The sequence below is a fragment of the Prorops nasuta genome, unplaced genomic scaffold (genome assembly GCF_024137725.1).
Source record: "Prorops nasuta isolate Cenicafe-Biocafe unplaced genomic scaffold, Cenicafe_Pnas_1.2 PNAS00024, whole genome shotgun sequence".
NCBI classification, from domain to species: Eukaryota; Metazoa; Arthropoda; class Insecta; order Hymenoptera; family Bethylidae; genus Prorops; species Prorops nasuta.
Window position 1 is genome coordinate 3,052,224 of NW_027116821.1, and position 15,321 is coordinate 3,067,544.

At 33.7% G+C, this 15,321-nt stretch overlaps 1 long non-coding RNA gene across 4 annotated transcripts; it reads right to left on the bottom strand.

Moving 5' to 3' along the window:
- Positions 1-2,443: 2,443 nt before the first annotated feature.
- Positions 2,444-10,839, bottom strand: LOC136781875 (uncharacterized). Of its 4 annotated transcripts, none has more exons than XR_010824011.1 (4): positions 5,194-10,839; positions 4,779-5,130; positions 4,575-4,691; positions 2,444-3,948 (listed from the first exon to the last, which is right to left on the bottom strand). It is a non-coding gene; the product is annotated as an uncharacterized lncRNA (long non-coding RNA). The 4 variants fall into 4 exon arrangements; XR_010824010.1 differs by having other exon boundaries at positions 2,444-3,321; positions 3,391-3,948; positions 4,779-10,839; XR_010824009.1 differs by having other exon boundaries at positions 4,803-10,839.
- Between the last annotated feature and the right edge of the window lie 4,482 nt (positions 10,840-15,321).

Genomic DNA, 15,321 nt, shown 5'->3' on the forward strand with positions numbered 1-15,321 from the left:
AAGTTTAGCGTTTGATAGTCCGTAGTTTTCATAATAAATGAAAAATAAAATCTGCCCTCACTATGGTGAATTCATTGCACGACCGTCGCATTTTCGAACATGGACATTAGCATAATTTGCCAACCAGAGGCGTTGTGATAGGTCTAATCGAAAGAGAACCGTTTGATAGAAAGAAATATATCGAGTTCTGCGTTTGATAGTACATACTTAAATATGTTTGGCACCTCATCCACATGATATTTTTCCTTCCATTTGAGAGGATATTGTCGACCAATAAGTTTATGTATAATGCGGAGTTCATCTTGTTTTCAGCTTTAAATTATATTTTCCAGCTAAATATTTGGATATCCATTCCCAATATGCAGTACTTATTTTATTATTCCTATTTGTTCATGAGACTTATCTGTCCTAAAACCTTAATTTATCCAGTCACCATATGTATATCCTATCATTTTCAGATGAATGACATTTCTTTCTATCAATCCTGACAATATTATAATAAGAGTAAGGAAGTAAGAGTATTCTATATTCAAACATGTAGCTGGAAAACTACTTGAAGCTAAAAAATAAGATGAACTCTGTATTATACACATAACTTTTAAAGAACTTTATCTATCCAAGTATTATGAGAAGAGAACATATCTCACAGAAGAGAGGCCCAATTTAAATAGCATCATTCAAACGCCCATTTTCCAAATTTAATAAGACAATGGTTTAACAATCATGCCAATATTTATAACATTAATTACAAATCAGCATAATCATCTTATCTGCGTATATTTAAAAATAATAATAAAATTATTGTTATACGTTATAGACTAGAAGAAAATAGTGCAAAGGAGGCATATAAATATCATACAAAGTAATATGTCGAAGAATGTGACAGACTAATAAGAAATTAGCAGAAATTTTACACAATTTGTCTCACATTGAATAATAAAAATCATTGAAGTAAATAGTTATGGCCTGCAGATTTAAAATAGTTGCAATTTAGTTAGAGTAGCTTAAAGATAGGTTCTACAAGAATACATAATTACTATTTACGTATAGAATTTGTGTGTGGTTAAGGAAGAAATTAAAATAATAAATTTTAATTGAACTAGCTTTAATTTATAATAATAGGAATCAAAACATTATCCTACATTATTATTATTTTGTAATAAAATTTCTTTGTATACACAGCATTCGCTTATACATTCACTATTACAACATTATGTCACAATTATTGAAATCACTGGGTCACACAGAAATGCTTTATAAATTAGTCCTTTTTCATTCATCGTTCTTTAAGTATTTCTTTCCTGCGATTTAAACTCATGAAGAATAGGATTTAGCCTGTAACAGAAATAAAATAACCACAAAGTATATATTTCCTTATAATTTCACAATAATTTTCATTTTTTGTTATTAACTTATACTCATCTGATATATTTTTTCTTCTGTTATGTATTAAAATCCTTCCTTCTTTTCCGCAATCGTTTTCCGAAAAAATTACTTTTGTCTACGATACAAAAACGAAGGTTAACCGCGCCATTTGACAGCTACGGAGAAACTCCCTAGATATCCCCTTGCCCCTCTGATTTCCGCTTCCCCTTGCCTGTGACAGGATTATTGGGCCGAAGTGTAAAACGCAGAATCGATATATTTCTTTCTATCAAACGATTCTCTTTCGATTAGACCTATCACAACTCCTCTGGTTGGCAAATTATGCTAATGTCCATGTTCGAAAATGCGACGGTCGTGCAATGAATTCACCATAGTGGGGGCAGATTTTATTTTTCATTTATTATGAAAACTACGGACTATCAAACGCTAAACTTGAAATATTTCTTTCTATCAAATGATTCCCTATCAATTAGGATGATTAAATGTCAATTGAAAAGAAAAATATAAATGTTCAGGCTAACTTCACATTAAATTTTATTTTTAATTTTTTAGAAAAACTATTAACTATCAAATGTTGATTATGGACTATCAAACATTATCAAACGATTATCAAATGATCTATATACCTCAATTATTAAAATTCTATAGTTGGTATGCCAACTTCACAGAGTTATCGCACTTAGCAATTTCTGTCGGTAACTGGACTTAATGATACCGAAAGTTTTCGCTAAGGTAGAGGGTAAAGTGCCATAATTTTTTCCTATAGCCAATTTAAGGAGCTTAGGGTGAGTAGTTTATATTACGCAGCGCATGCGCTCACACACACAGCTACAGGGAATACTATTATTAGACTATTATAAACATTATAGTATTCCCCGTAGCTGTGTGAGCGCATGCGCCGCGTAATATAAACTACTCACCCTAAGTTCCTTAAATTTGCTATAGGATAATATTATGGCACTTTACTGACTTTACCCTCTACATACCATCGCTACCACCGCTACGATATCCGAAATTCACTATGAAGTGTAGTAAAGTAACTAGTACACAATAAGTTTAGGCTAGGTTTACATACACTCGGTGTAGAAAGTATGATCGGAAAAATGCTATTAGGAATACAGTTACTGACTCCGCCATTTTATTACTATATACAAGTAAGACAATTGACCCCCTACCATTTATTCGAATTTGATGCAGTATCAACGTAAAATAATACGGCTTACTCGAGCTTAACTACTATAAAGCCACATAGAATCCAAATATCGTTTATTTTTCAGTCTAATGGCTTAAGAAATAATATAACTCTATAACGAAATTTGAATTAACAAAAATGTAAAATGAACCTAATTAAAGCGAGAATAGGGAAATAAAATTACGTATTTAATAATAATAATAAGAGAGAGAATCGCTATATATGATCAAGTGTGACGATGATTAATGCGATGATTTTCAAAGGTATGGTTTAATTAGCTTTTATCAAATTACAAGTATATAATAATTCAAGCACATGTTTTCACTATAACGAGTTCGTGTTAAGATACAATCGGATTAAATCTTCACAACACTGAATTTACTCGCTTTCTTTCTCTCTCTTTCTCTTTCTTTCTTTCTTCCTTTGCACACATAATTCAACAGCATATAAACATACAAAACGTTTTTTTAAAAACTAATCGCCAAGTCGTTGATATATAATTCATCTTGGAACCGCGGAACGCATACATTTATCCAACACTAATTAATTTGTATGCCTCTTCTGGCTGATATCGTTCGCTGTTTCAATATTGCAACAAGTATCCAACAAGAAAAAAATATAATATTCTAAGTTCCGAAAAATCAGCCCGGACATTTGTCGGACATCAATTTTATGAACTTCTTTCGTTATCCATCGTATGTTGCTGAAGCATTTTTAAAGAGTTTTACCCACAAAGAATTTTACTGGAACATAAATAAGTGCAATAAGAAATTCTAAAAAATGTGGAATTAACTTTTCTGACGACGACATACGATTGATGATATTGCAGGGATCAAGATATCCATTTGGTTGATGGAACATTTGTGTGTTTCGCAGTTAGTCGAGTTTAGGCTCTATTACAAATGACTATTGTTGCATTTTTCATCGTCTGAACTCACTGGACTCAAAGAGGCGAGAAATTTGGCTTGTTAGTAAACATAACCTCTCCTAACCGCGATATCTCATTATCGATTGTCGTTGCGACCCGTCGCGTTTTTCGTGTACGAAGAAATTCGGCCACTCTCATGAATAATTCAAGCTGAAGCACACCAAGTAATACCGCGTGCCGAATATCCGTTGAGCGTAAACGTACTACGCACAACGGCCAACGATTCCCGACAATATTTTTGCAGTCTAGGGATATACAAATTATATAATAACGAGCAAGAAAAAGCTGATTTTATACAAGATCTGAAAAGTACCGAACATCTCTGTATGATATGATTAAGCCAATAATTTTAAATTTGGATGATAAATACCACCTTGTTTTAAAATAACTCCACCGTTTTGGAACAGTATTAAATTGATACATATATTAATTAAAATCATATCTAAAAAATGTTATTATTTTTGTTAATAATAATTATTTATATATTAATGTAAATTACAAACGTATGTATACATATATGTATTTGTGAGTAAAAACTGTAATGACCATCATTTTCGGTTTTATAATTTAGATGTATTATTCAATATGTTTTAATGATATCTCTGAAATAAGTGGCATAAAACAATTACATTTTTTTATCGGAAAGTATACCATTATATGTTTTTAAAATTTGAAGAAATATCCATTATTCATTATCCCACATTCATATAATTGTCACAAAAAATATAAAAACTAATAATTATAAAGCATGTTCTTTCTTTTTTAAAAGTTCCATCTCTTTCAAAGCTTTGCTCCCTGCAAATGTTTTTTTTACAGATTTTGTAATTTTGTATTTAAAAATATGAACGATTTCCCGCTTTAACGCCCATCACCTTTACTATAAAAAGTTCTCTTTACGTATTTGAATAGAGCGAACAGATTCGAAGAAATAGTAAATTGAAAACGCTTGAGGTGTTTTGGACCTCGAATATAGTGCTAGAGTTGATGTCACTGGGATCACAAGTATACATATATGTATATATAACGTAACTGTTTATTTGCATTAATTAAAACATGCAATTACATTACCTATTTGTTTCTGTTTTGAAGTCTATGTTATACCGTGCATTCAGCATTAGTTTTTGGTTATAAGTGTTTTGCGATTCTTGGAAATACTTGAAAATGGGACTACTGTAGAAAATTCATCTAAAAAAGGGATGCACAGTCATATTATGTATATAGCGTAAGAGTTAAATCGGTAATGAATAAAAAAAGCGTTATAGTCTTTCTAACCCCTTTGGGATGCAGCGATCTTACGTCTTTGAAAAATGTTTCGTTCTGGATTCTACATTGTATAGAACTCGTGCGATTTTCTTGAATTATTTTGGACATTGCAGTTCCGTCCTGGACAGATCGATGGTACAATGAAACGATATTCGAAAAGCACTTTTTGTTACTGTTGCACGGACCATTGACGGTTTGACCATCGCTCGGGAAATTGATGTTTGGTATACGCCTGTTTTCACGTCGTTCATTCTTTATGCGTCGGAACATCAATTTTTGCCATCTAGCGGCCAATGGCTGCACTATGCGCTACACAAGTTGTTGGGGTGACATGGTTCATTTAGAGGTTAGAATTAGTAACCTACAAAGCGCGACGATATCTCGTTAAAAAAAGCGAAGCATCAAAAAACGATGCAATACGCACGGTAAAGAGCCAATAAAACTCGTGTAAGTTACGCTATTAATTGGAGTGTCTATTACGGTGAAGCACTGCAGGCAGCACGCGACGTCCATAAAACATCCGCCAAAGCATCCAATTGGTGTCCTACAAATCTCTCTCAGATTTTTGCCGATGCTGCAGCAGCCTATATTTATTGCTATCCTTCCTTGCTACAAGCCAATACTTTTCATTTGAAAGATACATTCGATGGATGTTCCTAGGACACTCGTGCTGCACGACGTAATTTCGTGCGATTGATGATTGATTACTGGCTAACCTTACTTTGCTACAGAGAATCGATCTGTGCTTGAATAACATCGATATTTTTCAAGAGGAGAGAAGGAGCGTAATTAGTAAATTCGACATATATACGCACATTTAAAACACCATGCAATTTGATTTTATAGAAAAAGGAAGAAAGAGGGGGGAATGGCGAAATATTCCATCGCATCTAAGAGCGAGGGACTATTCTTTTTTTAGTGATGCGCGATTGCATCATTTTGGAATGAAGGTGTTACGTTGTTCTCGTGTTATTATACAACCAAAGTTGATCCGCAAAGTCGAGCACGAAATTGTTCATTTGCGATGATATTTGGACAATTAGCCCCAATAGCACAAATATTCCCAGGACCATATTACAATGTTTCGAGGAATCCACACGTCCAGCTGACATGTCAAGGATGTCCCCTGGACATCGTGTGCTATCAGGGATACTATATATATAAAGGGTCTAACACTTAAAATTACCTACATCATTAAAGTAAAATGAAACTCTCCATTTTCGTAACCATAAAAAATATCAATTATTTTTTGTATTAGATATTTTAGAAATGCATTTTAATTTGCACTTGGAAAGATCGTACCTAAAATTGATTATTCTTTAAAGTTACAGGGATAAATAAAGTTGTATCTATATAGTCTGAGTCATTTAAAGTGGTACACCCTGAAAATATGGATTACATTTATCAATTCATGTTGGATGTCTAGCTAAATGCCAATATTTATCTCAACGTTGCGAGGATCCGTTTTTGTCCAACGGCCAGACTAGCGCTTTTTTTTAAATCGACCTGTTTTTTTCTTGCACTTCCCAAACGAGCATTTCGATTAGCGGCGCCAATCGCATCACGAACGATCTCGTGCTCGCCGCCATTATTTCAAACTACGAACTATCAGTCGAGTGTATTCCGATCTTGGAACGCAAAAAGGGCTCTCTTATTGCTTTTTCTTTCTTACTCGACATCGCTTTTATAAAACGTGCCATGCGAGTGTCCAGTGAATACCATCGCGGTACAATATAGTATATATAGAACACGCGGTCAAACAATGGGATTTCACTCTGAAGGACGAATCAATTGGCTTAGAACGCCCTCGATTCTTGCACAATTTATTCGCTTGCTCCTTTCCTGCTTGTAGCTTTGTTTTGTTTTCCCCACCAAGACACAGTCGACTCTTACCATAGAGCACCTAGTGACTTAAAGACATCTTTTAGTCAATTGGATGACTAAAAGATGTCTATAAGACAACTTTTATTCAAGTGTGCTGTATGGGTTGGTAAAAATTATTTGCTACGCGTAAAATATAAAACGGACAGTTTTTTCATTACTGCGTAAAACTTGGTTGTTAACAAATAAATTTCACGAAGAAATAAACGGGTTAGCAGGAGAGGATGCACACGCTAGGGTATATGAAAATAAATCAAATGTGTTGAATGTATAAGGTGGTGGTGTTCCCTCCGCTTTCTTGCACAACGACTCTTTACCTTTTCTCAGCTTATATATTTGGAGAAAACTAAAAAAAGGTTCACAAAATGTTATTATAACCACAGTTAGAAAAGTTTTGAAAATACTGCATGGATTGCTTCGTTTAATTAACGTCACCTCGCTCGCACGCATATTATCCAATGTATTTAATGCTCATAATAATAATAATAATAAATATCGCCATAAATTAACTTACATTCTACGCTTTGTATGTGTGTATATTTTTATATCTTTTGTATATAATATAATAATAATAATAATAATAATAATGCTTTATGTATATATATATATATATATACAATATATCAATTTACATGTATATCATATTATATAAGTATGGTAAACGTTTAATAAATTAATTAGTGTCTCATTACGATATTTCTCGTTGACGACTAATGATATGTATTCGTTTTGAACTATATTTAGTTTGATATGGCGCTAACTTATTGACTAAATCCGATCGAGATAAACTTTTCGGAGGGTAATACATCTTTATTCCACAGAAAATCTGCGGAATCTCGTTTAAATGCAACGTTTAGACAACGATGGTCTAAAGATGATCGAAGACAATTTTTCGAAAATATTTAGACGATGAGAAATGAAAATGGCAGATTTCTCGATCGGCTCCTCTCACGCGTTCCATTCGAAAACAGGCTTCTTCATGATATGTATCGTTTTCAGCGCGTCATATTGCTTAAATTACAGCTATCTCTTAAGGACTAGTTTTATCGTTGCTCCGCATCAAATATTTTACCTAAGTAGCGGATAGAAGCTGGATGCAAGATATTGGGAGTCTCAAGAAGGGAATATCCCGTCTTAACCCGTGTGTGTCTCGCGCGGCTTTATCAGTAACCAAATCCCACCGGGCCGATCGAATTTTTCATGCACACAAGCTAAATTTATGCAGCTCTTATTCGCATCGACCCTACCCGGTTGTATCTGGCCTATATATGTATAAACATAACTTCTTTTATCGATCGATTCCAGGAAACTGCTTTTCTTCTTCCTTCCTCTCTCTCTTTCTTGCTCTCTTCATCGATCCAACCATAAAACCCTGATTTACCGATTACGAAGAAATCCGGGCTCAGATTTGTGTATATAGGGTGTAGCAGTGATTTTGGCAAAAATTCAAAGGAGCTCGCAGAACGTCATTATAAACATTTTTTGTTAATAAATATTTCCTCTTCGGTTTGACCTCAGCTTCCTGGAAGCCAATTTTTGGACCAATTTAAGAGACGATGTTACTTCATGTAAGCAGCGAAAGCGACGAAGTTTGTTTACATTTTAAATAAGTCGAGCAAGCATTTCGATTTTCTGTTCTTCCAAGAACCGCACAGCAACTTTACGAGCCAAAGTACATTGTTTACTTTTACAAGGTAAAGTATACAAAATTCTTCGAAAAATTAATAAGGATACTTTGACTCATAAAATCTCTACGTTTTTCTAAACAAAAACAAACTCACTAAAATTAAACTTATTTCCTCAGCTTATACTTCGTCACACTTACACATTTACTCACAAACAATACAATAATTTTCTTAATTACCCAAAAAATAATCCCCTAAGAACTGAACAAAATAGCAAAAATTCGGTAAAATAAAATGTTTACACCCGTGTCCCGCACGCACCCTTAAATTCGTTCCACACATCACACTGTTACACTCTGTACATATGACCTTGGCGATTTCGCGTTCCTCCTCATCGATCGAGCGGGTCGGTGTGGAACGCTAAAAATGCGACTACGATGAACAGCGTGAGTTTTTACGATTCGTTTGAATTTCGCGCAGGTCGAGACTCCCCGGGGTGGTAAAATATTTGATGCTTCGCTTTCCTGTTCGCACGGTCTGGCCACGCGGGATGATCGAACAAAAAACAACGCTGTTTTGTGTACATGAGAAGAAACAAGTTTGCTTCGAGTATATGCGACTTTGTTTGATATATTTCATCACAGTCAGCCCAGGAGCTCTTGGTCAAAAAAGAGTCCTGAAATCTCGCCGGAAATAAGATGAACGTGACGAGACCGGCGATCGGCTGGGAATATACGCATATGTATATAGTCTAAGGTCATTCCACTGGCACACAGGAGGCCCGTAAAGAGGCCGGAAACAAAGTACGTTACACACATTCGATTTTACCACTCTTCCTTTCATTCGAGTATCCCGTTTGGCTCCAGCGTCGATGTTTACTCAACCCGGGTGCTTCCACCTCTCCCGAGTATCATTCTGGTCCCTGGTTCCCGAACATTCGCTCGATATATTCGATACTTTCCAGGTATTTAAAATTATTAAGAACCCCTTTGTCACGAATCCTGTTTACGTTACGATGTGTTTTTGTCTTTTTAATCGCTTAGGACTACGATACATAACGCGATAACCTTATTACATTTTTGTTTACGGTTTTTTCTTCTTCGGACTAAGTCCGTTATGCTCGTTCCAACCGCATGGAGTCTAGCCCGTGTGTTTACGTTTTTTTCAATCTTACTAAAGTTCCTAACGGTGCACGAGGCCCGCGATATTTATCCGGATCATTAACTCTATTGCGAAACTTTGTTATTCGTAACAATGGGCCTCGATGATATTGCGGGAAGGAAGCTTTAGAAACGTTCGCCATTAGCGGTGCAGCACTACTCGACTAATGAGGAAATTATGGCTGTCAAAGAAAGCCCTGGAGCTTCAGCAAAGTCTTCGGCTACGATTATCAGACCTTTCCAGCATCAGACATCTTCCTAATTAAATTCAACAATAGAGATTATCTGTAATTCATTCGATTCAATCGCCCTTTACTTTGTTTTGATTTTTTGACAACGTTTTCATTATGGTTGTTACGTCGAGTGAGATTTATTGTGAAAAAGGAAAAAACTGGTCTTTTTTTGGTATATTCGCCTTTGACGTCGATGACCAATCGAGATGCAGAATATAGGAAAAGTGAGGAGCGTTAAGAGTGCAGGGAAGAAGAAGCTTCTGGATCGACAAGAAGATACGTCTTGCCAGTTGGAGCTTCCAAGTATAGCTTTTTTCCTTCTCTCATCGACCAGTTCACCGAAGCTCTTCACTTTTTCAACCTTTTCGACTTTACTGCTTTTAGGACGCAGCTGCATTCTCGCGTGCAGTTTTTCAAGAAGAAACGAGTATCCCTCTAATTAAACAAGGTTATCTTCAAGTATATATAATGGGAGAGGGTCTGTTAAAATCATAATTCCTATCTTCCCTCGAAAAAATATCATTCGTGTTATTTATTAATAGCGTTTGCTGCGAATGTTTTATTGTAACGATGTAAATAGGTTTGTAGTTGTTTAATCGTTCGTTCAATGGTTACAATAAAGAAAAGTTTATTGTGGAAATAAATGGAATGCGTTCTTTTGTTCTTGATAATGAAAAAACTACCCTTTCGGTTATTATTTTTGCACCATTGATGACCAATTGCAGTGGTGAATGCAAAAAGTGAGAGAAATGGTAAAAAAGGAAGAAAACATAGACTTCAGGATGAATGGGAAACAACGTCTTATCAGTTGAAGTATAAGTATTTTTTTTTCAAAAACTTCACCGAAGCTCTTCAGTTTTCAATCATTCCAACTTTATACCTTTGGGATTGCAGCTGCAGTCTCTACGTCCACTTTTTGAGAAAGGAACAAGTACTCGCTAGTTAAACAAAATGTTTGATAATACGGTCCCTCGTTTATAGAGGGAGAAAACATTACGAGAAGAAAGAAAAATAATTAAATTAATTGTTAACCTCAAAACTGCCATTTGGTGATCAAATGATTCTTTTTAAAAATAAACACACGTGTAAACAAAATTTTTTGGTACGTTTAATATTAAACAATAAGGTAGGTAATCATGTTCATATTTTTGGAGAATGAAGAAAATGTTTTTTTTTTTGTTGTTTTTCCACTATTGATAACCAATAGCAGCGAAGGACGAGAAGTGGAAATAGTGGGAGGAAAAAGAGGCTTCTGCATGAACAAGAAGCAAAGTCCTGCCAGCTGAAGCAGGTGGCTTTTTTCCCTTTCTCTCTCGACTGCCTCACCGAAGCTCTTCAGTTTTTCATTCTTTCCGACTTTCTTCCTTTCAGAAGGTCGCAGCGAGTAACCCGCTAATTAAACTGGGTGTCTTTGGTTTTATGTATACGAGAGTCCGTAAAAATTCTGCAGGTGTAAATGACTTTTTTTTTAGACTCTCTTTTGAGGAGGTGGAAAAGTTTTTAAATCTAGACAGATTATACCTGAAGAGCATTTTATAAGCTGATGTCGACCCGAAAACCCTGATGAATGGAAAGACTGGTTCTCAGTGAGCCTTTCTGTTCTGGGTTTTCTTGTGGGCATTGATTTGTTAAGTATTTCTTGTGAATGTAATGAGCTTAATATTTAATGATTTAAATTAATATTTTTTTTATACAAAAATTTTGAAATTTTGGTGCATCAGCAATTATGTTTGACTCGGGCCTTCATGGTGCAGTGTCTTGGGCGTTCTAATGAACCGGAATCAAAATTTAAATTAGTTTTACATTTAAATACCTTTAACGCTTCGCATTAACATAAATTTATGGTTTCTTGCAATTTATATATAAACAAATTGTGATTATTTTTTAGAATCGATGCAATTTTATTTTTTATATAAATCCAAATTCATGTAAAGCATTAAAATGCATTTAATGAGAAGGAAATTAAACGTTCATTTCCATCGACTAAAAAATTCCAGTCATTATACACCAATGACCTGAGAAGTTAATTTTATACAAAACCTACATAACCACTGTAAATATTTTTAATAAACAAACTCTCTCACTAGTAAATATTTAAGTCTATAATACAATTTTTAAAAATGTTAATAATTACTTACACCTAAAAAAAATTCTGCAAAAAATGTTAATTTACAGTGATAATGTCTCTGTCAAAAAAACAAAAATTTAGCAAAAAAAGAAATGAATTAAACGTTAAATAATAAGTGTGTCTGTCCGGGCGTGAGATGAAGTCGCTTAAGCCAGGAAGGCCATTGATTTGCAAGGTCGTTTAATATTGAATCGAGCGCCGAGTGGCTCGATGCAGGCTGAAACAATAATGTGAAATCCAGGTTGATTATAGGTGCATTAGCTAAATTCAGAGGCTGGTACGATAAATTAGTAAATACAGAGAGCCATTTGGCATTTCGCTCGGTGTTAACACGATGACTGGAATGACTCGATTGTCCAAATAATTAGCCAAAATGTTGGAATGTTTTTTGTATCGTCCAGTGATGACTCATGCAAGTCTCAACTATTTTTAGTGTTATTTCTATTTTCCCCGTCGTATATATATATATATATATAGTGTCTCCACCCAACCACCTGCCTCACCATTAATTTGCTAATTAAAATTGACGGCTTCTGTCGTGATACGACAGATATTGCACGATTCGTTTAACACGACAACTGTCGCTCAACCCATATCTCCCAGTTTCTCCATTAAATTAGATACGAATCGACGAGGGCTTCATGGTCAACACAATTGTTTCTGATAAATGATTCAGCCAATCTGGAGCATTCTGACAGGTCAAAAGATTGCACACCATCGTGAAAGGATAGAAATGCTTCAATCGCATGGACAAATCATCGTGTTTGAGTGTATGGGAATTTTTAATTAATTTTGTTAATTAATATTGTGCAGGGTATTTTGGATTAGGTGTTTTATTTGATTCGATATTTGAATTAATGAATAGAATTAAGGGATATTAGAAAAAAATTGTTAATTGTTCAGATGGTAATTATTTATATGAGAGGATTTTGTAGGTTCAAAAGGCAAATATCATGAAATTGTAGAAATGATTGGATGAAAATAGAAAAATCCTCGTTTTTCGATAAGGAGATTTTTAATGTATGAGCAACATTAATTAATACTGTACTAATTTAAATTTAGTTGCGATTGATTAAATTTCACAAGGCGAGATTAATACAATTGTTCCTCATAAATGATTCAGTGTATTTAGAGATGTCCAATAGACAAAAAGACAACTATCATAAAAGGATAGAAATAATTAAATGAAAATAGAAAAATCTTTGTTTCTCAATAAAGTATAATTTTGAACTCATTATTATTAATTAACGGTGTATAAAATTAAGTTTAAATATCAGATTAAATCCCATAAAAGTTGAAGGAAAAACGATTGTTTCTGATAGATCATTCTAATATATAAAAAGAAACCTGTTGTGAAACGATAGAAATAAGTGGATGAAAATAGAAGAATTGTGTGGCACGAATAATGAGTCCATTTCCAAATTATTTAATTAAGGTAGTATAAATGTTAGCTTGGAACTCGACTAAATTAGTCAATCTGGAATGTTTCGAGATATGAAAAGATTAAACGGGACTAAAAAATATTGTCTATGAGAATAGAAAAAAATTGTGTTTGGGTAAACCAATTTCAAAATAATTAATTAATTAACGCTAGGATTAAATTTGCCAATCTGCAACATGCTGTTGGATCGAAGACTATCATCATTAACGATAGGAAATATTAAGTAATTAGTCAATTTGGAATTAATTAACAAAAATTCGTATTAATTCAAGCTTATGTTTCGTCGATGGGGGAAAGTCGATTTAGCAAGCTTTACTCGCTAGTCGAGCAACAAAGTGCATATATACATATATATATAGTCAATTTTAATAGGTAATTTTAACAAAATTCATTCTCCATCAAATTGCACTAGGTCGGAATTTCCCATGAAAAACGATTTCAGCAAGATTTTGGATGAAAGACGAGTAAGCTCGTCCTGGGAGAGGATTTAATGAAGCAAATACGGCGTCGAAAAGGCAAGTCAAATTTCGCGTCGTGCAAAAGGTAAATCTAAGTTTTCAAGAAGCTACATTTCAATGTGAAGTTTGAGACTGGTCGTGAAAAGTTATAATTACGCGAGTAGTCGTCGTGGTGAAAACTTTACAGGATAATCCGAGGTATTTTAGTCGTTTGATATCCGTCCTGTTAAAATATAGCGAGTTTTTACACGTAATGCGAAAGAAGAAGGAAATTGACCGTTTGGCCAAGTGGTGAAAATTTCAGTAAATGCAGGAGTACGATTGTGCTATCTTGGATAAATTTATATTTTATATATGTATTCTGAGAAAACTTATTGCTTTTTATTTCAAATATTAATATTGAAATATAATAAGTTATATATATTTTGTATTAAACTGTTTTTAATCAAATTGGTTTTTGTAATGGTTGGAGTAAATACTTGAAAGAATTATTCGAGGTATTTCAGCTATTTGATATCTGTCCTGTTAAAATATAGCGAGTTTCTGTACGTAGCACGCAAGAAGAAGGAAATTAACCATCTAACAAGTAGGAAAAAAAAATGTGATATTTGAGTGTAGGATTGCTATTCCGAGTGTCTTTTTTCTGGATGAATACTATTTTCTTTTATGTGAATTATATAACAAAACTTAATTTTTGTTTATAATATTAATATTGTAAATTATATTGTTCTTACCTAAAAAAATATTTTAGAAAGTATTGCCAATAATTATAATTCAATACCACGAAATAAATCCATGTGTTTCCATCAATAATTGTATATAGTATTACAGTGTAGTGTGTTGAAGAGGATCAAAGGGTCATGGTACTCGTGATAAGAAAAATAGTACTACCACATATATGCAGGATAGTATTAAATTTCAAATATATAAAAAAAATAAAATGTTAAATTTAATTTGTTCATTTTATTTAAACTTTTTAGATCCATTGCCTCACTGTACTCTTAATTGGACCATTAATGTAATTCGACCGAAATAATCTATTTGCAATCTTAAACTGTTGAAATACGAAGTACATATTATATAGAGCAACCTACCGTTTCAATTCTTACGTCAAACATTACCCGGCGTTACCTGGTTACCGTGAATCAACAGAGTTTACTGTTTTCCAAATCATTTATTACCTGGTGGACTCTAACCACCCACCTGTATATTTTTCTTATTTACAATTTTAAAATAAAGTCAAAGTATGAAATCAAATTAGTGTTATAAAAATTTGGAATATTATGATATGGATATGATTATCTTTCCAATAGTGTGTGTAATTGATTTTTTTTGTTAAGTAAAAACCTCGATTTTTTATTGCATGTTCTCGAAGCTTATCTTAAGAGCTTTCTAAAATGCTATATTATTCCAGCATTTTGACTAAGAGTTTACGACATATTTATTTTTAAAATTGTATATAAAGGTGGGTTGGCTGATGTGATGTGCGTGACCTCTACGCATACACCCTCGAATTTACTCGCTTCCATATAATTTCAATTTCAATTATCTCGTAAATACCTGGTTGTAATGCTACGTTAATATAGTATTTTGGAAAGCTCTTAAACTAAACTAAAAGGTCGTACA